General features: G+C 36.5%; 1 protein-coding gene across 9 annotated transcripts in view; it reads right to left on the bottom strand.

The window, feature by feature from the left end:
• Positions 1-24,912, bottom strand: part of LMNTD1 (lamin tail domain containing 1) — a 525,504-nt gene that overhangs the window by 435,212 nt on the left and 65,380 nt on the right. Inside the window, exon 2 of one of the 9 annotated variants that reach the window (XM_040488614.1) lies at positions 15,732-15,882. The exons of the other annotated variants lie outside the window; for them this stretch is intronic. The gene's annotated coding sequence lies outside the window, so the exon portion shown is untranslated. The remainder of the gene's footprint in view (positions 1-15,731; positions 15,883-24,912) is intronic. 9 annotated transcript variants of the gene reach the window in all.

Here is a 24,912-nt window from a genome sequence, read left to right as displayed (position 1 = left end):
ATGTTTAATGGTGTCCAAAGGTACAGAGAACAAGCAATTTATATATATGTATATCATAATATGTATATTATTTTACATATACATGTATTATATGCATATATAATCACTCTATTCAATATTCTATAGGCAAAATATTTCCCTGAAACACTTTCTCAAATGAATACATGCTATTTGCCACAGGTGGTTATTAAATAGTCTTTCTTTTTAGTTTGTATGAAAAAGCCACTTAATAGGGGGGGTATTATCTTTTCTCTGAATAAATGCAGTGTTCATTAATTAACAAAAATTAAATATAAAAATAGAAATTAACAGTACCAGGAATTCTGATTAACAATATGATATTCATCCTTTAAATAGCATTTGTGTTTTATCAAAATCTCATTACAACTAACAGGCATTAAAATTGGATCTCAGCATTTTCATTATAACTTGATTTATGTCTAATGAGGCCTCATCATTTCCACACCTTTTATTTTTTTCTTTTTTTTAATTTTTTTTAACATTTATTAATTTTTGGAAGGCAGAGAGAGAGTGTGAATGGGGGAGGGGCAGAGAGAGAGGGAGACACAGAATTGAAAGCAGGCTCCAGGCTCCGAGCTGTCAGCACAGAGCCCAACGTGGGGCTCAAACTCATGGACCAGGAGATTATGACCTGAGCCGAAGTCGGCTGCTTAACTGACTGAGCCACCCAGGCACCCCTCCACACCTTTTAATTAACAGGTGACAAAAAGGGCATATCTGGTCTGCTCAAAAAATACCATAGAACAGCAACTGGAAATAATTGATCTTTCCCTATTTAGGATCAACTTAATAAACTGTGGTAAATTAGCTGAACTGAAGCTTTCAGGTTTGGCCAATTTATCTATATATACATATGTACCAACATATTCTCAAACAAGACATCTAAATTATTAGATAAATATTCCTTTTATAGTAACTCCACACCCCTGTCCATTTTGCATACAGGTCACCTACACTAATTTATGACATTCTTCATACTCTTGAGACTCTCCATAGGGGTTCACTAATGACAGTCCAGGTGTGAGGAATAAAACTTGGTTTCCCTGCTATCTGACTCTATGCAATTGTTATAATTCCCTCGGCTCAGATTCAAGTTGTCATTGTTATATGAGATGAGACTGGAAAGGCAATATATAGCCGTCTCATTCATCTGAGGATTTCAAAGCATTGTCATCATAGAAGGAGCTCTAATGGAAATCATGGTCCATCCTTAAAAGACTTGAGTGAAAAATTTTAAAAAGTAAAAGATCTTTTTCCTAATCTCTTAGGGTAATAAAGCTTGGTCACAGCCAATCCCACCCAAATCCCAGTTTGCTAGAACTCCACTAGTTTTCTGGCAGATTTGATCATTATTTCTAGAATGTAGTTTGTGTGAAATAAATTTTCTGCCAGCTTTGATCATTATTTCTAGAATGCAGTTTGTATGAAAGAAATCATTCATATATTTTTAAACTAGATATTGATTTGAAGGTTTTTAATAGTCTGCAATTAAGGGAAAAATTTGACATCTTTGAATGGTTTTCTCCAATACCAATTATTCATAGCTGTACAGTGAAATTGGAATCACTGGATTGAATAGTTTTTCCTGTATGTCATCTGTTGATACTGAGAAATTCCTTTCTAATGTTCTAATGTTCTAATTCTGTCCTTCATTTATGACAATTAAGGAGGCTGTTAATCATCTAGACAAATCAGCTCACTATTGCTGCCCACAATGAATCCATGCAAGGGTTTTGGAGCTAGAGGAAACTGGAAAACTGGATTACATTTCAATTCTACCACTTAATAATTATGTGACCTAAGCAAATTACCTCTATTCTCTAAATCTCATAAAAATGGAGATTGTAATAGTCATCTCATGAGTTATTATGAGAATAAAATATTAAATGTTCAGCAAAGTGCGTGGCACTTTTAAGCATTCAAAAGTTGATGTTATTATTCTTATAACTTTTCTTTGGTGAATTATTTTATAATAAATGATGGCAATCTTTCATATCTTTCAAAGCCATCATAAAAATTTAGCTCTCATACCAACATGCACTTATGAAATTGGGGAAAAATATAAAGCCCAATTGGCTAGGATAATCTTCTGAAGTGAGTAATTTTACACACTGCTGATAAAAGTACATGTGGGTATGTTCTTTCTGAAATTTTGGCAAAATATGTCAAAAATCTTAAATATATTCACATCGTTCAGGTCAGTGTTTCCTTCCCACTTACCCTAAGGTTTTAGTCATAAAGATATTCACTGAAGAGTAAATATAATACCAAAAGTTAGAATCAACTTATATATTCACTAGTTATGAATTATGGCTCAAAGATAGGTATAAAAGAAGTACAACTAAAATTCTAGACATTTTATCTAAAAAAACCTAAAAAGACTTTGAAAGACTAGAGAAAAAGTAAACTGGCTCAGGACCTGAAAAAGACATGGCAGTGAGTTACCTGGGTTTTCCTTTTGCTGGGGAAATAGTAACCTGTAAGTACCAATAGGCACAAGCAAACAAAGAGGCCCAAGGAAGAGCCACTTCTCTCTAACCAAAGGACTAGGAAAAGAATAGACTAGTGAGAAAACTTTTAGATAATAACCACCCCTGCCCAATCCATCCAGTCCTGAGGGAGATGGGTGGTTTGTTACTGCTTCCTACCTGGCCTCCACCAATACTACTAAGTGGGGGTGGTGGTCGACATAGCCCAGTGGAGGCCATGTAGACTGATACTCCTACTTTCTGGTAACAAGGCACCCCTCTACCACAGCGGTGTCAGTGGAGACACCAAGTAGGGAATAGTAATGAGACACCCCTTTCCCTCAGGCCAGGGTGATGCCACTGGTAGCCTAGTGGGAAGGCTGACTCCTTTGACTACCTATCAGTCATAGGACTCTCCCTCAGCCCTTCTGGGTATCAACAGAGACCAGGTGGAGTATCTAGACTTCCACTATTACCTGCAAGTAAGGAAGTAGCTTCCCACCCTCTTCTCCTCTGGAATGGTGTCAGATAAAGTCTTCTGAGCCAGCAGAATTAAGTAAGACCCAGATTATCAAAACATAATACTCTAGGGGAGTCTGGTTGGCTCAGTCAGTTAAGTCTCTGACTCTTGGTTTTGGTCAGGTCTTGATCTCATGGTTCATGGGTTTGAGCCCTGCATTGGACTACGCACACTGGTAGTGCGAAGCCTGCTTGGGATTCTCTCTCTCTCTCTCCATCTCTCTCAAAATAAATGCCCTCTCTCTGCTCTCTCTCTCTCTCAAAATAAATAAATAAACTTAAAAAATACTCTAAATGTCTAGGAAATAATCAAAAGTCACTTGTCATACCAAGAAGAAGGAAAATCTCAACTTGAATCAGAAAACAAACAACAGATGCCCAACACTGAGGAAACAGAGATGTTGGAATTACCTGACAAGGATTTTATGGCAGCCATCATAAAAATACTTCAACAAGCTGAACATGCTTGAAACAAAAGAAAACAATAGAAAAAAATTTTGATATCAATTAGAACTAAATGCAAATTTTAGAACTGAAAAATACAATAACTAAAAAATGAAAAGAAAAACTCAGTAGATAAGTTCAACAGAAGAATGGAGAACACAGAGAAAATAAACAGCACACTTGAAGACAGCATAATGGAAATAAACCAATTTGAGAATCAGACTGAAAAGAAAAATGAACAGAGCCTCAAGGAACTGTGGGACTGCAACTAAGGATCTAACGTTTATGTCATTGAAGTCTCAGAAGGAGAAGAGAAAGAGGGAGGGATGAAAAAGTAGTTTTTATACAACTGCTGAAAACGCCCCCATTTGGTGAAATACAGACATTTTCAAGAAACTGAGCAAATTCCATATAGAAACTCAAAGAATTCCACAATAAGACACATCATAGTCAAACTTCTGAAAAACAAACACATAAAAAAATTCTTTACAGCAGCAAGAGACAATGACACCTTACCTATCAGGGAAAAACAATGCAAATTACAGGGAATTTCTCAACCAAAACTATTAAGGCCTGTAGAAAGTGGCATAACATTTTCCAAGTGCTGAAAGAAAAGAACAGTAGACCTAGAATTTTATATCCAGCAAAAATATCCTTCAGTAATGAAGAGGAAATCACGATATTAGAAAGAAGAAGGAAAACAAAAAGAATTTATTACCAACAGACTTGCTTCAAAAAATGACTAAAGAAATTTCCTGAAACAGAAAGTAAATAATAAAAAAGGAATCCTGAAACATCAAGAGGGAAGGATGAGCAACTAAATAGTAAAACTATGATAAATATAAGACTTTTTTTTATTGGTTTTTCTAAATTGTGGTTGAAGCTAAAATGAGAGCATTGATTTGTTTAAAAAAAATTATTGAAGCTAAAATGAGAGCATTGATTTGTTTTAAAAAAAAGTGTAAAATGCATGTATGTAAAAGAATAGGCAGAACTCATTCTATGGGGCCAGTATTACCTTGTTACCAGAAGTAGACCAAAATATTACAAGAAAACTAGAAACCAGTATCTCTTATGAATATAGACAAAAAAAATCCCCAACAAAACAAGCCAAATCTAGCAACATATAAACATATTAGCAAAATAAAGGACAAAAACCATGTTATCGTCTCAATAGATGCATAAAAAGCATCTGACAAAACTTTATCACCTTTTTTAAAAATTTTTTTTTAGCTTTAATTTTGAGAGAGAGAGAGACAGAGCATGAACGGGGGAGGAGCAGAGAGAGAAGGAGACACAGAATCGAAAGCAGGCTGCAAGCTCTGAGCTGTCAGCACAGAGCCCGACATACCTTTTTTTTTTTTTTAAAGCAACAAACTAGGAACAGAAGGGAACTTCCTCAAACTAATCTAAGAAAAACCCACAACCAAAATCTTACTTAAATGTGCAAGACAATGCTTTCCCCCTAAAATCAGGAACAAGAGAAGAATATTCACTCTCAACACTTCTATTTAGTATTGTGCTGGGAATTCTAGACAGGGCACTTAGTCAAGAAGGAAAAAATAAATAAATAGAGGAATCCAAACTGAAGAGGAAGAAATAAAAGTATTTACAGATATATAAATTCAATGCAGTTCCCATTAAAATCCTAGGTGAACTTTTTTCTTTGCAGAAATTAACAAACTGATCTTAAAGTTCATATGGAAATGCAAGGGACCCAGAACTGCCAAAACAATCTTGAAAAAGAACAAAGTTCTTGGAGGATTCATACTTCCTCATTTCAAAACATACTACAAAGCTACCTTAATCAAGACGGTTGGTACTGACAAAGCTAGGTGTATAGATCAATGAAACAGAAATGATACTCAATTGCTTTTTGAAAAGCTAGCCAAGACAATTCAATGGAGGGAAAGAGTAGTCTTTTCAACAAATGGTACCAAACAACCAGATATCACATGCAAAAAAAAAAAAAAAAAAGAAGTTGTACCTCTTCCCTACACTATATACAGAAATTAACCCACAGTGGATCACAGACCTTAATGTAAGAACTAAAACTATATAACTCTTAGAAGAAAACACAGGAGTAAATATTTGTGACCTTTGGTTAAGCAAAGGCTTTTAAGATATGATACCAAAAGCACAACTGATCAAAGAAAATAAATAGATAAATAAATAGGAATTAATCAAAATTTAAAACTTTTATGCTGTGAATAATACCATCAGGAAAGTGAAAAGACAATCTATAGAATTGGAGAACCTATTAGCATATCACATATCTAATAAAGAACTTGTATCCAGAATACACATATGTACATGTAAATGTGTGTGTGTATGGATATATGTATATATATATCCATATACACACATATATATGTGTGTGTGTATGATAAAGTATAAGATAAATAACACAATTAAAAAATAAGTGAAGAATTCAAATAAATATTTCTTCAAAGAAGATATACAAAGAGCCAATAAGTACATTAAAAAATGTTCAACATCACTGGTATTTAGGGAAATGCAAATCAAAACCAGTTCACCAGAATGATTGTATTAATTTTTTAAAGAACAGAAAATAACAAATACTGGCAAGGATGTAGAGAAACTGGAACCGTCATACATTGTTGGAGAGTATGTAAAATGGTATGCAGTCAATTAGGAAAAGAGTTTGGCAGCTCCTCACAATGTTAAATATATAGTTACCATATGACCCAGCAATTTCACTCTGAGGTATATACCCAAGAGAAATGAAAACATACATCTCCACAAAAACTTACACACAAATGTTCAAAGCAGCAATAGTCATAACAGCCAAAAAGTACAAACAGTCCAAATACCCATGAACTGATGTATGAATAAATAAAGCACAGTATTTCCATACAATGGAATATTATTTGACAATTAAGAGAAATGAAGTACAGATACATGCCACACATAAATGAGCTTTGAAAACATGTAAGTAAAAGAAATCAGTCATAAAAGGCCCCACATTTTATAATTCCATTTATATTAAATATCCAGAAGAGGCAAATCTAAAGAAACAGAAAGTAGATTAATGGTTTCCCAGGGCTGGAAAGCTGAAGAAGGGTTGGGGAGAAATAGGAGGAATGGACTGGTTGCTTATGGGTATGAAGTTTCTTTTGGGGGTGATGAAAATGTTCTAAAATTGATTGTGGTGGTGGTTTTCCAACTGTGAATATACTAAAAAACACTGAATTATCTACTTTAAATGGGAAAATTGCGTGGTATGTCAACTACATCTCAACAAAGTTGTTTAAACTGTCAATAACAATTAAGAACAAAAAATTTTAATGATATGGGTAAATTATTATGTGCTAACATTAAGAAAAAAGCTGAAAGTAAAATTATTTATCCATATATGTCCAACTATATGTAAAGGATACAGTGCCTATTTTCTAAATTTCTTATTTTCACTTATTTGTCTATTAAAGTATTCATTTACACATTTTCTTCTATTTTTCTGTGTATTTATCTTCTGTTTCCTTAACTTGGCAATAGGAGCTCTGTGACCAAAACTCAATTTTGCATTTCTTTCTCATTTCTCACACAGTACCTGCTAAGGTAATTTGTATTTAATGAATAATAAAAAATGTTGCTAACTTATTAGACAGCTGACTCTAGTATATTGAAATTTTAGACATAGGACTCAATACATGTGTTTAAGAATAACATTTCCATCTCCATAACATTTGAGTATGGAAATAGATCCAACAATGGTCCACTTAGAAAATATTTACTCTATTGTATTTAATTCCAACTATTTTCATCTGCACAATTTGTACCCAGTGTTAGATTGAAATAAAAGAAATTATTTGGGAATATAGATGATCTTTTATCCAATTTCATTCTTTATACTAAAGATATAATTGAGGTAATTAGGTATCAAAGTAATCTGAGAAAATAAAAATTTAGATTGAAAGTAATCATAATGGTAACAATAACTAACATTATTGAGCATTTACTCTATATCTCACATGATTCCAGGCACTTTATAATTTCATTAAATTATCTCCCAAATCCTAAGAGATCAGTATTATTATTATTACCTTCTTTTTACAGATAATGAAATAGAGGCCTGCAGAGTTTAAGAAATTTGTCCAAGTTCACAAAGTTTATAAATAACAAAGATTCAAAGTGAGGTTTGCTTGATTCCAGAGACTGAGATTTACACTACAAAGCTGTATATCTTCAATTTACCAAGAATATGTTGTCTCTGAAAATCATACAGTTCAATCAATTCTCTCCTTTCTGGAATTAAGTTGATTAAAGATTTAAGTAAGTTGGTGAGTTATAATGACTATAAAACAAGGAGTCCTGTCTCTCCCTTTTCTCCAAATAAAAAAATGAGGTATTTTGGAGAGATGCTTTTCCTAAGTTTCATAGCTTTGGCAATTTTGGACCAGAAAAGGTAATTCCACCCCATTTCAATCCCTTAAGTAAACTTAGCCACCTTGCTGAGTGATACTAGTGCCTTCTAAAGAGTGACTTCAATATCTGCATTAGAGTTCCAGAACCTCTCAAGCTCTGCTCTCTTGATGTCACCTTCCCCCACGTGTTTCTTTTTTTTTAAGTTTTTAAATTTATTTTGAGAGAGAGAGAAAAAGCACGAGTGGGGGAGGGGCAGAGAGAGGTGGAGAGAGAGAATTCTAAGCAGGATTGAGCAACCCAGGTACCCCTGTTTTTTTTTGTTTGTTTGTCTGTTTGTTTTTTGCTTCTTATCAAACTCTTTCTCTTTATGAAGACTTTGGCCTGGTGACTCAATTTAGATTCTAGCACCACTGTCCTTTTGCCCACTGTGCTTTTGCCCACTGTGCTAACACTTTGATAAATGACACCTCACTTGTCTCCTACCTCTTGGATCCATGGACCCCACTTTCATCAAACCATACACACATGTACACACACAGAGAACAGGGAAGAAGGGTCTGACAAGAGTAGGCAGGCCATGCTAATGAAAGCAGGCAACACATAATTGTCTCCAGCAATACCTTTCCAGGTCACATTTATAGAGACTTACACATTATTTAGGAGGCATAATCTCAGAAGAACCTGAGAGCATTTCCTGACCTCTGGGGTGGAAGTGCAGAGAAATCATGGAACAAAATGAACTCTTCAAAAATCTAGTAAAATTCTGCATATTTATCTTAGGGGAAAAAAGAAATCTCTAGGGAAGAAATTCTTAAACAATTCTGGGTCACTAATTTTAAGTTCAATAATGTATTTTGCAGAAGGAATAGTCCAAAAGAAGTCAATTTCAAATCAATAAATTCAAACTAAGACACCAGGGAAAGGGGAAATGTGAAATAAATGAAACCAGAGGTAATAAACTTCAGGATTTGTTCACGGTGTTTGTTGAAGAAGAAAGAGGAGAAAGAGGAGAGGGAAAGAGGGCAGGCAGGCAGGCAAGAAGGAAGGGGGAGGGAAGGAAAGAAGAAGGAGGGAAAGGAGGAAGGTGGGGAGGAAAGAGAGGGAGGGAAAAATGAACTTATTCACTTTGCTGAGAAAGACATGAACTTTTCATCAAAAATATTTCAGTAACTGAAATTCCATTAATGTTTCTAGAAAACTAAAATGTTCTTTTTCTCTTTTTGCTCAATTATTGTCTCCCCACCCTGAATCTAACCTCTTCCTTCAGACTTCATTGATTAGTGTTTTCCTTCACTGTGATATTTGTCATCTATCTGTACTTATGGCTTTTGATTCTTCTTGCCTAAATTTCAACAGTTGCGTACTGCCTGGTCCAACCCCCTAACCTCCACTACCCACTCTCTGCCTCCCAAGTGCTTAGGCCACCTCTAGCACAGCTACTATTACATCTCTCTCTTGCCCCCCCAAAATCATAAAGTCCAAATATGCCTAGCAGATAAGTCCTTCTATCGTTTGGCCTCAACCTGTGCTTCCAACTAACCTTAAATCTCGGCTCTTTGCTTCTTAATAACAAACCTTAACATTTTGATGGCAAACAAGCAGAAATGCCTACTGAGTCCCAGTCATAGGCACCTGTCTTGCTATCAGGAGAGTTGTAAAGGAAGCAGTAGAAGCAGTCTCTCCCCAGAGAAACTCACAGCCTAATGAAGGCAAAATTAACTCCAGCAACGAACTTAGAGTTATAATGAAGATGCACTTGCACTTACTCAGATGATATTTTCTACAGAAGATCTGAGGAAGGGCAGAAACTACAACATATAAAGCACTTGTGAGGCAACATTAGGATCATATATACGTGAGAACTGAGTATAGGTAATACTGTTCATTAAGCTTTGCACTAAAACGGATGGGAGAAACTTCCAAATACATCTTTATTCACTTACAATCCTCTTTTATTCTGATCCACTCAAGATGACACAAATTTACCCTCTTCTTTAAGGAATAGATGTGAGTTGGCAAGAAATATAAGATTCTGATCATACTGGACCAGGTTATTGCTGCTATGAAGTTAGCCTTCATTTTCCAAGTAGGCTTTCAAAATAATGGAGACGGGTGGCAGTGAGTGGCTAGCCCATCAAGCCAATATCTCTTGATCCTTGAAAGAACTCATTCACCAAAGGCCTTGTCAGATATGTTATCTAACTAGTGGATCAAGGAAATTTACTTTCATGAACACAAACAGGCATTTTTCACAATCACGATTATTTACAGATGCAAATGCCGTGTAAAATATAGTGCCTAAACTCAGCGGTGATTTAACACTATTTCCATAATGAATGTTCAAAAGAATTAATCAAAGACCTTCCTACTGAACATGTAATAGCTTTTAATAATCTAAGGGCTTCTTCAATTATTTGAATTAAAATAAAAATTGAGGATTAAAAACTACAGGATTCTCCATAGAGTTCACAACAAACCACCAAAGAATATACTCAAAGCAAACAAACTTCATTGGTATAAACAAGACATTATATCTGATCCAAACAGTTGTAATTCAAGAAAGAAAATACATGAATTCGTTCAGGATTCAAATATAGATATATGCCTATAACATAAAGAAACTGATTATTGGTTTGACTTGTTCTTCAATGATTATGCAATAGGAAACTCCTGTGCCAATATAACTTACCCTATCCACTAAATATTAGAGTCTTCCATTTTGGAGCTAAAGCAAGAAAAAAAATGCTTTTTTTTTTGTTTTTTTGAATTTTACATAACCCTAAACTACTTCAAAAGATTTTTTAATTTAAAAATATGTTTAAAAATTTTAAATTGTTGTCATATAGATTAAAAAATAGTTGTTTGATCCAAAGTCAAACTCACTGTGTGTGTGTAAACACAATCATTATCCCACCACATGATTTTTAATTTTTTTTTTAATTAGGTATTTTCTACCCTTGTAATGTGAGTATATTTAACAAGCTACCAAAGAAAACTATTCTTACAGCTCAAATAGATTGCAATAGTATTGAATGAATTTCATCCCTCTAAACTCTTCTGAAGAGAATGTGCAAGCATGTGGTTTTATTTACAGTTTCCCCTTCCTGCACCCATAGATCACTATGACTTAAAAGTATGGGTTCATGTTTTTTCTGGAAGTTTCTACACATTACAAAGAGTAGCAGAGAAAACACACCAATCACGTTGCTATGGTTTTAGTGGCCATTCTTGAGCCACTGATCACATTCTACTTGATGTCGCTATTGTGTTTAAACCCAGGCAGGTTGAGTCTTGTTCATGTTTCTATCCTCCTCAGTGCCTCACTATGCACGTTGTAGATACTGATTAAATATTTGCTAAGTGACTGCCCAAATAAATGAATAACTAATAACTGCAGTTGTACTTCTATTCAGAAGAGAAAACTGGAACAAACCTACCTATATGCCTTTACTGGATGAAATGAAAAACTGTATTCTAATGGAAGTAATTTGGATTTCACTATGACTCATCAAGGTCCTTCTCAGTTAACTTTACTCTCAAAATCACAAATTGAAAAGAGAAAAGTAAAAGTGTGCCTCTGAAATTTCTTAGAAGTTTTTTATTATTCTGATGAAGAATAAATGACTGACACAGTTTGGGGGTGTTTTCAGAATTGAAGGTCTTGGGGAGGATTGTTTTATCATTGAAATGCATTCTCTAATTCCTTCTTTATACACACACACACACACACACACACACACACGCACATACACATACACATACACACAAGTACACACAAATAAGATGTCACATCTTAAGAAATTTTGGAGTACCTCCTAATTTAAGCCTGACCCTTAAAGATTGGTGATCCCTAGGGTTTTGTCTTTGGTCCATCTCTCTACTTACTCTTCATGTTCTCACTGAATGATGATGTTCACTTCCATGGTTTTAACTTCCATCTATATGCTTAGAACTTCTAAATCATTCTAACACTGACCTTGTCTTAAATTTCAAATTCCTATATCCATCTGCTTAATAACATCTATACCTGTATACTTCTTACTTTCCTAAATTCAAAACTTAAAAACCTCATCTCCTCATTCTCTAACTCACACTAACAAAATTGGCTAAATCTTTTCTCTCAATTATTAGCATTTCCATCTGTTTAGTCATAAGAAAACAAAAACCTAGAGTTTTATTCTAGACCTGGTGTCAGAAAACTACATTCCATGTACATATTTTCATAACTAAAGTTTTATTGGAACACAGCAACACCCATTCATTTATATGTGTTGATGGCTGCCCTTCTACTACAGTGGCACAGTGGAGTGAGGTAGAGGCCATATGGCCCACGAAGCCTAAAATATTTGCTATTTGGCCCTTTATTTAAAGAAGTTTGCTGGCTCCTATCTTAGATCATTCCGTCTCTCAGAAGGCAAAAGCTACCTATTTTTTCTTCCTATATATTTCTCAAATTCATTCCTACCACCTCTCAAACTTAGGCTCTCACATGGATGATTGCAACAACCTCCCAACCCCCATCCCTCACCTACTACCAGAATGATACATCTAAAACACACATTTTATTGTTATACTGTTGTGGAAAACTCTTCACAGATCTCTAACATTCTTGCACATCTTGTGAGCAGAGGCATTGAAAGCTTTTATTCCAGATTATCTTTTCAAGAATATTTGTATGGCAAACATCCTTAGAAAATATAGTGTCTTCCTCTAGGAGAGAACAGATTTTTTTGCTGTACACAGTATAATAAAAATAATCTCTTCCCCCAGGGAAAGATTGGGCAAGTTTGCATACATCTTCCTTATAAAATATTGGGGAATTCTGAGCTTTGGGTCTCTTGACTGTGATGCAAAACCACTATTGCACAATATCCACCTGGGCCCATCTTCCTGTTGCCCCCATGGAAGGAAAACCATATGAATTTGAACCTCACCCTGTCATGAGTAACAAAATCCTTTGTCTCTGACCCAGGAGTCTTGTGTCCAAGCATTTATGAAATTCTAACAGCCTAACTTGTTAGCTTGCAAAGTGATTAAAATCTCAAACCCTTCACAGTCTGTAACATTCAGCCCCTCTCTATTTCTCTCCAATACCTATAGACTGAAGTCCAAGTGCCTTAGCCCTCAGTACTCTGAGTGGATCTGTCCCTCTACCATCCTTCTCCTCATATTAGTTACTCATGGTCCACAGCTGATCATAGTTCTCCAATTAGCACATCCTATTCTCTATCTTCCCATCTTTCTCACCTTGTCCCTTCTGCTTGAATTGCCTGCTAGTCTCCCCAACCAGAGTTCTTCTTTTCCCCTTTCTCACCTCAGACTTTTTTTAGCCTGCAACCTCCTTTTCATACCATAAACACAGTGCAGGCATTATCCCCATTTGACAGCACCCATTCCTAGGTTAAATTCAGATTCCTTCTTGTGGGTTTCCAGAGCACCCTGAGAACTACTCAATCAGCCCTTACCATATTTATGAAAGTGTCCATCTGTGTGTTTGTCTCACCCATAAGACCCAGAGTTACTTGAATAAAGAGACAGTATCTTCTTCATCGTGGTATCCCCAGCACCTCATTTGATGCTAGTACCTGTGAATGCTCAGTAAATATTTGTTGAACTGATAAGAACTGAAATAAACTAAACTGATTTTATTAACTCTAATGCCCTTACTTCTCACTCAAAGAAAAAAAAATAATCCTTTTCATTTGTATTCTTAAACTGGGAAAATTGGTTTCCTGCTTCCTTTTTAAATGCTATTTTCCTTTGTAGAATATGACTCATTAAGACTTAAGTCCTTCCAGAAGAGGTAAGAATTTAATAAAACATTCTATAGAGGAGTGATATTTCTCTAAATCTAGTTTTATTCCCCAAACCATATTGGATTAGTCAAATGATTCGTGATATAAGTAACTGAAAAGAAAAGCAGCCCAATTCTTTAACACTAAGCACTTGAGGATTGTACTGAATAATGCCAGAGAATATAGGCCATGTGAATAGACTCAGCATTGCCTGAGTACTCTGTCTCCTGGGAAAACCCCCTGATTAGGGCACTGAATTATCAGTTCTAAAGGAAATGTTTTCTAGTCTTTAGTTAACGAGGTGAGACAATGTGGCACACTAGTGCAGGAGGTGTGAAGGATGTCATCATTCTATTGTTCAGGACCATCTCGCATAAAGTGTGTGGTGAGAAATTCATCTTTTGGAAAGCACACAGAGCACTCTGACACCAGGCCTTTTAGAACATCCCCAGCACTTAAAAGTTTACAAATGGTGGAGACTGCTTACCATTCCCTTGATTACCCTAGGGAAGGATTTATGCTTTTAAAAACTGAAGAAGAAAGGAAAAGAAAAAAGAAGAGTGGGGAGGAGAAGAAACCATTGTTAGCATCCTAGGTTTTTAAAGGCTTCCTTATACGGTCCTCACTGATGCACATAAAATAATTCCAGGCAATGTAGTTTCTCACCTAGAGGCTAGTATTGATACATTGAGGCTTCCAGATAATTCTTACAAACCCAAATGAACCCATCCATCCACAATGCAGTAGGTAGACTAAACACTCACTGCACCATGCATTCCAATCAAGGAATTCTATATCTAATGAAACTTGGCTAAAATATCTTTGAATATTTTATTGGGTACAGTATTTACACACACTCTAGGGAAAAATCTTTTCTTACATCTTCCCACTGACTTTTCTGAAGAATATAATCGCTGGTCCCTGTGAACCTAGATTAAGAAATTTAACCTGACAATTCAATCAGTCCTACAACTGCTGTCATTAAAATACTAATTTTTTAAAAATTTGGTGGTAGAGGGTCGCCGGGTGGCTCACTTGGTTAAACACCTAACTTTGGCTCAGGTCATGATCTCACGGTTCATGAGTTGGAGCCCCACATCAGGCTCTCTGCTGTCTGCACAGAGCCTGCTTCAGATCCTCTGTTTCCCTCTCTCTCTACCCTCCCTGCTCTCTCTCTCTCCCAAAAATAAAAAATAAAAATAAAATAAATAAAAACGTGGTGGTGGAAAAGGGACATGGTCTGCCTTCACCTCAAGCTACATTATAAAACCAAAAATATGTCCCCTCCCTAGTTAAAAGGCAGGGCTCTAGCCTAAGTATAAATCCATATTGCATCAGGACAACCCTTCACAACAACTAGCTTGTCCTTTTCTGAATCCTTTGCTTACTACCAATGGTAAGTGTAATGCATCAAATTACCTAAATATAATCCACCAAAGTATTAATGAATTAATGACTTAAGACATATATTTTGACTTCATATAAGTGGGAATGATTTCAGGATTTGAAATATCTTGTTGAAACATTTGGCTATAAAAATAACAGATATATTTAGTATAAAAACTATTTCTTAACATCTTACTAATACTTTGATATTGGAGAAAAAGTCTAAAAATTCCTAGTCTTTTTTGCTTTCTTATAAAATCTATGGTTAGTATGTCTTTTTTAAGACAGCAGGAAAAAAACTTTAAATAAGCTATGGCAAAATTAAGTTTATTGTTTATTTTAAAAGACATTGGTAGTGACATTTACATATATGCAAGATGTTTTTGTCTATTTCCTAAAATAAAAATTTTATGAAAGAAAAAGTTCAGGATTTTGAGAACTAATCAATGCACTTAAAATGCTAAGCATAACAGATGCTCGGTAGGGAAATATGTTCAAAATAGCTAGAAAGTAGCTCTCCAATAATGTTGACAATGCAAAATTATTGCAATATTTGCAAAAGAGAATTGCAACAAAAGAAGACTTGCATATTTAATTCATTAGCTTTAATTTCTCCCTGAATATCAAGGGATTAAATTCATTTGCATCAGGCTTTGGTGTTAATCCGAAGAATTTATTAGCTCCTCTGCAGCATTGTTTTAACAGTACTTACTGTTTTCTTTCTAGATGTTCTGAGATTTTAACCTTGTAGGTTCCAGGAAGTTTCAGCAGAATATCAAGGTAAAATCACCATTCTTTCAGTCTTGGACTCCTGGGGCAGCTACAGCCAGGTTTGTTGTGGGTTGTCCCAGGCAGCAGCTGTGCTGTTACAAGGGAATGTTCTCCATTTAACTGGGCATGGTCTACTGCATTAGTTATATGAGTAAATAACAGGCAAGGGTGTATTGTATGAAAGTTTGTGCTTGACTGGCTCAAGTATGCTTATTATAATAGATTTTAAAATATTCAGATGACATATGCTTACAAAAGCATGGTGGTAATTATAAAATCTATGGTCTATTGTGCCGATCACTACCTATCTTCCTGACTACCATCTTTGTTCTAAGAAGGATGACCATTTTATTTTATTTATTTATTTTTTAATTTTTTTTTCAACGTTTTTATTTATTTTTGGGACAGAGAGAGACAGAGCATGAACGGGGGAGGGGCAGAGAGAGAGGGAGGCACAGAATCGGAAACAGGCTCCAGGCTCCGAGCCATCAGCCCAGAGCCTGACGCGGGGCTCGAACTCACGGAACGTGAGATCATGACCTGGATGAAGTCGGACGCTTAACCGACTGCGCCACCCAGGCGCCCCGAAGGATGACCATTTTAAGATAAAAGTTCCAGGTCTGTAGGATGCATGATGTGAAAAGCTGTTTTCATGATTGTTTATCAATTCTACTCTCTTAGAGACACTAATTTTCTGACTCATCACAGCTTTTTATTTTTCCCTTTAAAAGAGTTCTACCATATTGTACATTAAGCTTTCATTATGTTGATGTTTTTCACAGTTTTATTTTACATTTAACTTCCTATCATTGTTGTATCCTTGAGTTGTTGATTTGCATGACAGCATTTACTCCAGTACAGATAAGAAGCACATGCATTTCATCACTCCTGAGAAGTAAGGTTTTAATGACAATGGTAATTCCAAAGCAAGGATTTCAAAACTTACAAATGACCTAATGGCACTAGAAAAATATTCTATTTATAGCCCATGCTGCATATATAACAATTTGGTATTTATTTCTCTTTCTTATGACAGGGAAATGAGCCCCTTGTTTATTATAAGAAAAACAGTAGCTGTCTATAATTAAAGACCATATTTCTTCATTCAAACCTGAAACATCGAAATTGATAACTCTTAAATAAAAAATTCCAGCTACTGCCCACCCTTTTAAAAAAATTTCTTCACATAAGTGGCATGATTTAAGATTGGCTCATTTCTGTCCAGTTTGCTTGCAATATTCAAAAGCAGCAATAATATTTGCTTTCTTAATTGCAAAGGACTGCATCCAGGTATTGTCCTCAAAATCATCAAATCTGTTTATGCAGATTTATCTGTCTAGGTTCTTGCCTCTAAATGCATTTGAATCAGAGCTACTCATAGTACTGACATATTTTATGTTTGCAGATTAGATTACTCTGCTGTGCTGTTAAAAATTCATCTTCAGTAAAATGAGATTGGATGATTTCTAATCTTTTATGTTCAAACTTTCTATGTTGTTGAATTCTCCAAGGAAATGGGAATCATTTCCTATGGTAGTATATTTTATGGTTTACAAGCCTCAAAATGTGGAGTTCTTTCTTAATCATTTCTGCAGTAATGACTGAGGCCTTTTGCTGTCATTTACATAGGAAATGTAGTTGGTACTGGGACCCAAGAGAGCACAAGTTGAGACAAGTACAAACAGATTGAAAGAGAAATACTAGCAATGTCCTAAGAAGCAGAAACTTTCTAATTCTCTGTTGTTATTAAATTAAAAGTGATATGAACTAATGAAAACAGCAAATCTAGGTGCAACGTGAATATGGGATTAAAAACATACAAAGGGGAAAATAAGAAGTCCTTCCATCAAGGTTGCAATATGATGAGATATCACCATTATCAGAAGCTGAACTTCCAAAGAAACACACAGTCCCACTGGTGTTTTCACAGAAAGTTGTTTTGGGAAAGAAGGAAAAAGAAAACTGTCAATATTCTAGCAATAACTGAGGTTCCTGTGTTATGTACACAGGAGATTCAACTGAACAGGAGGATGAATGAGAGAATAGAGGTTTTCATATCTATATATACATACATTAGCTTAAAAAATTAACAGATTCATTATCCAGTTTTTTGTATTATTTTCATAGTTTTATTATAAATATAAATACATGTGAGATATATTCTCCCAGATGTACACCAAATTCTTCGTGGTGACTACTTCTGGGAAATGACTTTGTAGAGTGAGAAATGGTGGAGGGCCTCCAGTTTTTAATTTGTAGAATTCAGTATTATTTTTTTCTGTGCATGTATTTTATGCAGTAAAATGTATATCTCTTTCCTTTGAAATTCATAAATAGAAGCTATCATATATCCTGGAGTTAAAAAACAAAAACAAACCTATCCTGGCCTTCCATACTAAGAATTAATTTGTGCTGAGCTAAACCCTTGTGACAAGTTTACTAACTAAGACTTCTCAACTTTAGTTATTTAGTGGCTATTTTCTCTAGAACAAATTATTTTAAAGTGAAATTCTAATGTAATATGGGCAGGCAGTATATTGTTTCTAATGTTACTGCCCTTTTTTATTAATAAAAATGCAGCCCAGCATTAACCTTAATCACTGCCTGCCAGGGGATACATAATCACAATACAGGGTTTACCAATTTCCCCAAGAGCTTGCTATAGGCAGGCTGCCTCAGGGATTTCTTTCACTTTCCATGTTTGCATTTCCCGTAGGATACAAGTGATAGAAAATACACATATGTGGACACAGAGTCTAAAGGACTCACAGTTCATAATATTCCGGTTATAGGGTGAGCCAGAGATTAAGCTGCTGTAAGCAGTGGCTTCTATTTTGACACTCCCTCCTAAATCCTGTCACCTCTCAAAAATAATCATCACATCTTCTGTTTTGGTGCCAGCCATAGCCCTGGTCATTTCATATACATCTCATATAAACTATATCTAAAATGTAATTCACTGGACTCTCATCCTTTGTGAAATGTTGCAGGTAGGATTTTCCAGGAAATAGATTCTAAAACAGAAGTTTGCACACAGGATGTTACAGGATGTGTTCATGGGGGTCAACATCTATACAAATGTGAAGGAAGTCAGATTGCACAGAGAAAGCAATTGGGCTGCGTGGGAGTTCCAACAGAGGCTCATTCAATCCTATGGTGACCTCTGCAACTAGAATGGCCATGTAAAATTGTCCCAAGTTAGAGCAAGGTTAGACATTAGTCTCCTGAGTAGACTAGTCTTTAGATGCAGGCAGGGGCAGTACATTGGGAAAAATGGCTCTTTTCAGCCCAGCACTGTCACCAGAGAAGGGATACTCAGCTGTAAGAAGTCTGCCATCATACTCCCAACAGCTGGAGGAGTTAGTGCTTCCATCCAGAAGGGTGGAGCTGAGCAATGCTCCACAGGGGCCAGCACATTAAATATACCAACCTCTTTCTAAAATAGCAGTTGGCACTTACCAGAATAAATCATTTAACTGAGACTCTTCTGTTTGGTTCATTTGTACACTCTTTTTTTCTTTTTAATGTTTGTTTATTTTTGAGAGAGAGAGAGAGCATGAGCGGGGGAGGGCAGATAGAGAGGGAGACACAGAATCTGAATCAGGCTCCAGGCTCTGAGCTGTCAGCACAGAGCTATATGAGGGGCTCTAACTCACGAACTACAAGATCATGACCTGAGACAAAGTTGGATGCTTAACCAACTGAGCCACCCAGACACCCCCTTTTGTACACTCTTAATATGGACCATACATAAATATGCTCTAGTTTATTTATTCATTAATTCATTCAGTTTGTTTCAATCCAATAACTAGGTGTTGAGTACCTACAATATGCCAAGTATTTCTTAGCTCTGGTGATACAGAAATGGATATGGCATAGTTCAGAAGAATGATCGTCATGTTATAAAATATTTATTGAATTTTTACCACGTGCCAGGTTCTGTGAATTTCATTTAATTCTCTAACAACCTTGTAAATTACATTCTATTTTTATCCCCATTTTTCAGTTGGGAGGACTCATGATTGGGGGGTTTAGTAATTGTTCCAAGATCATTCTGCTAATATGGTTTGGAAGAGGGTTTAAACCCCAATAGAATAACCTCAGAACTGGAGCTCCTAACCACCAAGCCTGGAGAGTTGGAGAAAACATCCTGAAGGATGTAATACTGAGAGCAACTTGGGTGATATTAGGATTATCAAGGTTAAACTGCATTCTCAGCAGAGAGCTACCACTAAAAAACAAAGAAGTGAAGTGGAACCACAAGCAGTGCAAGATTACTAGAGCATAAAAGTGCAAGGCAGGGAGTGGCAGGAGGTGAAATGGAGGTGGAGATAGGGGCCAGGTCACAGTGAGCCTACTATGCCATACTAAAGCTTAATCCTGAAGGACAGGAAACCATCCAAGGGTTTAAAATAAGGAAAAAGAAAGTATAGAATTTGTGCCTCAAAAGATTTCTCGCTTTGGTGGAGGATTCAGGGTGCAGTGACATGCTGAAGACATGTGAATTCGTTGTGGAGGAACTGGCTGGGCAGTTGGATATTTGAACCTGAAGTGCAGATGAGGGTGAGGGCTAGATATAGTTTAGTGACTTATCAGAATGTGAGTAGTAATTAAAACCATAGGGTTAATATGATATTATGGAAGTTTTCTACATTGAGTGTTGAAAATAAGAACAGGAGACTGAGTACCAAATCTTATGGAAGGGTAAGCAGAGAAGAGTTTACAAAGGGCTGGAGACAGGGGAAGTGCCCAGTATCAGTGAGAGAGAGACAGCAAGAACCTTACAAGAGCTTTGCAATGAAAAGAATAGTCCCCAGTGCCAAAGGCATAGGATAAATCAGATAATTTTAGTGCTGGAAAGTGCTATTGGGGTTTGGCAATATGTGAGCCATTGGTGACTGCCAAGAGCACCTCTTGGAAGTGAAGAGGGTAGGGGCCTTATTGCCCTGAGTTGGCGAGGTGAATGGGAAATAAAAGGGTGGAACTTAACGTGGTGTTGATAATTCATTCGATAAGGTAGAAAGGAAATGAACACAAAATGGGGACCCAATGTCAGAGGGACATTGCTTTAAAAAAAATCCCTACACTCAGAGAAATACAAATCAAAACCACAATGAGATACCACTTCACACCTGTCAGAATAGCTAAAATTAACAAGTGTTAGTGATGATGCAGAAAAATTGATAGTGGGAATGCAAACTGGTGCAGCCACTCTGGAAAACAGTATGGAGTTTCCTCAAAAAGTTAAAAATATAACTACCTTAGATCCAGCGATTGCACTACTAGGTATTTACCTAAAGGATACAAATATACAGATTTGAATGGGTACATGTACCTCAATGCTTGTAGCAGCATTAACAATACCAAAGTATAGAAAGAGCCCAAATGTCTACCGACTGATGAATGCATAAAGAAGATATAGTATACATACACAATGGAATATTATTTGGCCATCAAAAGAAATGAAATCTTGCCATTTTCAAAGAATTAGATGGAGCTAGAGTACATTATGCTAGGCAAAATAAGTCAGGCAGGGAAGAAAAATACTATATAATTTCAGTCTTATGTGGAATTTAAGAAACAAAACAGATGAACATATGGGAAGGGGGAATAAAGAGAGAGGGAAACAAACCATAAGAGACTGTTTATGATAGAACAAATTGAGGGTTGCTGGAGGGGAGTTGGGTGGGGGGAATGGGCTAAATGGGTGATGGGCATTACGGAGGACACTTGTGTTGAACACTGGGTGTTATATGTAAGTGATGAATCACTAAATTCTACTCCTGAAAACAATATTATACAATATGTTAAGTAGCTAGAATTTAAGTAAAAATTTGAAAAAAATAAAAATAATCAATCAATCAATCCCTAGACAACTAATATATGTCAGATACTAGGAAGACAGAAATGACTGAGATCTCGTCCCTCCCTTCAAGGGATTCATAATTTAGTGCAGGAGATAGAAACACAAACAGCTACAGTAAAATGTGATGACAGTGGAAACAGCAGTATGATAAGAGAACAGCAGGAAGAGGCAAAAGACCCTGAATTTGCTTAGAGTTCAAGGAAGTAAGTGAATTAGCTGAAGATCAACAGATAATCGGCAGAAAATTGAACAGCTGTGGAACAGCATGGAGGAGGAGTGTAAAAGACGGGCATCATTTATTGAAATGAACGTTCAGTGTAGATGAGTGCAAGACACTGGTGGAAGCAAGAGATGATGCTAGAAAGGTAAAACTGAGTTCAAATCACAACACACTTTGTTTACCACATTAAAGAGTTGGGCTTATTCTGCTAAGCGATTGAGGAGCTTACTGAAGAGCTTTAAGCAGACCAAGTAATATGAAAAATTGTTTTAAAAGCTGGTAAGAGAGAAGAGGGTGGCTTTGGAGGAAGCAACTCAGGAGTTAGGAAGACCAGTTATGAGACCACCGCCATTTATGATGAGGGAGTGACTAATATAGCAAGGATGGTAATGAAGAGGAGGGACAGATTTGAAAAAAAAAAAAAAGAAATAGAATTAATAGAATATGATTATGCTGATTTGGGGCAGGAGGAGGAAAGGAACAACAAAAAGATAATTCCAGATTTCTGAATTGGTGGCTGGATAGATGTCACTAGAATTAACTGAAACAGGGATGCCTATGTCAGCCATTGGGTGGCTCAGTCGGATGAGCAAGTTAACTCTTGATTTCAGCTCAGGTCATGATCTTACAGTCATTGGATAGAGCCCTACATCAGGTTCTGTGCTGAAAGCTCAGAGCCTGCTTGGGATTCTCTCTCTCCCTCTTACTCTGCCCCTCCTCCCCTCACATGCACATTCTCTCTATATATATCAAAAGAACACAAATAAACATTTGTTTTAGACCCTCGAGAAAGTTAGGATAGAAGAAGCACACTTAAACATCATAAAAGCCATTTATGAAAAGCCCACAGCTAATATCATCCTCAATGGGGAAAAACTGAGAGCTTTTACCCTGAGATCAGGAACACGACAGGGATGTCCACTCTCACCGCTGTTGTTTAATACAGTGTTGGAAGTGCTAGCATCAGCAATCAGACAACAGAAGGAAATCAAAGGCATCAAAATTGGCAAAGATGAAGTCAAGCTTTCACTTTTTGCAGATGACATGACACTATACATGGAAAACCCGATAGACCCCACCAAAAGTCTGCTAGAACTGATACATGAATTCATCAAAGTCACAGGATACAAAATCAATGTACAGAAATCGGTTGCATTTTTATACACCAATAATGAAGCAACAGAAAGACAAATAAAGAAACTGATCCCATTCACAATTGCACCAAGAATCATAAAATACCTCAGAATAAACCTAACCAAAGATGTAAAAGATCTGTATGCTGAAAACTATAGAAAGCTTATGAAGGAAACTGAAGAAGATACAAAGAAATAGAAAAATATTCCATGATCATGGATTGTAAGAATAAATATTGTTAAAATGTCAATACTACCCAAAGCAAGCTACACATTCAATGCAATCCCAATCAAAATTGCACCAGCATTCTTGAAACTAGAACAAGCAATCCTAAAATTTGTATGGAACCACAAAAGATCCCAAATAGCCAAAGTAATACTGAAGAAGAAAACCAAGTGGGAGGCATCACAATCCCAGACTTTAGCCTCTACCACAAAGCTATAATCATCAAGACAGTATGGCATTGGCACAAAAACAGACACATAGACCAATGGAATAGAACAGAGACTCCAGAATTGGACCCACAAATGTATGGCCAACTAACCTTTGACAAAGCTGGAAAACTGACAGTCTCTTTAACAAATGGTGCTGGGAGAACTGGACAGCAACATGCAGAATGAAACTAGGCCACTTTCTTACACCATGCACAAAAATAAACTCAAAATGGATGAAGGACCTGAATGTGAAACAGGAAACCATCAAAACCCTAGAAGAGAAAGCAGGAAAAAACCTCTCTGACCTCAGCTGCAGCAATTTCTTACTCATCACATCTCCAAAGGCAAGGGAATTAAAAGCAAAAATGAACTATTGGGACCTCATGAAGATAAAAAGCTTCTGCACTGCAAAGGAAACAGTCAACAATACTAAAAGGCAACCGACAGAATGGGAAAAGATATTTGCAAATGACATACTGGATAAAGGGCTAGTATCCAAAATCTATAAAGAACTCATCAAACTCCATACCCAAAAAAACAAATAATCCAGTGAAGAAATGGGCAGAAGACATGAATAGACACTTTTCTAAAGAAGACATCCAGATGGCCAACAGGCACATGAAAAGATGCTCAACGTCACTCCTCATCAGGTAAATACAAATCAAAACCACACTCAGATACCACATCACGCTGGCCAGAGTGGCTAAAATGAACAAATCAGCAGACTATAGATGCTGGAGAGGAGGTGGAGAAACAGGAATCCTCTTGCACTGCTGGTGGGAATGCAAACTGGTGCAGCCGCTCTGGAAAACAGTGTAGCGGTTCCTCAAAAAATTAAAAATAGATCTACCCTATGACCCAGCAATAGCACTGCTAGGAATTTACCCAAGGGATATAGGAGTGCTGGTGCATAGGGGCACTTGTACCCCTGTTTATACCGGCTCTTTCAACATAGCCAAATTATGGAAAGAGCCTAAATGTCCATCAACTGATGAATGGATAAAGAAATTATGGTTTATATACACAATGGAATACTACTTGGCTAAAGAAGATGTGGTTTGGAGGGGGTAGTCAAGATGGTGGAACAGCATGTAAGTTTTTTGTGTGTCTCGCATCCATGAAACACAGCCAGACCAACATTAAACCATCCTTAACACCTAGAAAACTGATTGGAGGACTAACACAACAATCTGCACAACCTGAACAACAGAATTCAACAGGTATGCAGCGCAGAGAGGTGAACTTGGGGAGTGAGAAGCTGCAGCAGACAGGGAGCTGCTTTTGCAGGTGGAGAGCGGACAGAGACAGGGGCGGGAGGAGAATACGGGAAGAGCACCCCTCCCCAAAAGCAGCTGGAGAGAAAGTGAAAAATTGGAAACAGCCACAGGAGCTAAACTAAAAATGGAGAAAGGAGAAAGGAGAGGGTTTAAACTCCATTAAGACTGTTAACAAGGGGAGAGCAAAGGCT

The sequence above is a fragment of the Herpailurus yagouaroundi genome, unplaced genomic scaffold (genome assembly GCF_014898765.1).
Source record: "Herpailurus yagouaroundi ecotype Mexico unplaced genomic scaffold, PumYag 166, whole genome shotgun sequence".
Classification (NCBI taxonomy): domain Eukaryota; kingdom Metazoa; phylum Chordata; class Mammalia; order Carnivora; family Felidae; genus Herpailurus; species Herpailurus yagouaroundi.
Note: the sequence above shows the minus strand (reverse complement) of the source record. Positions and strands in the feature narration are given on the sequence as shown.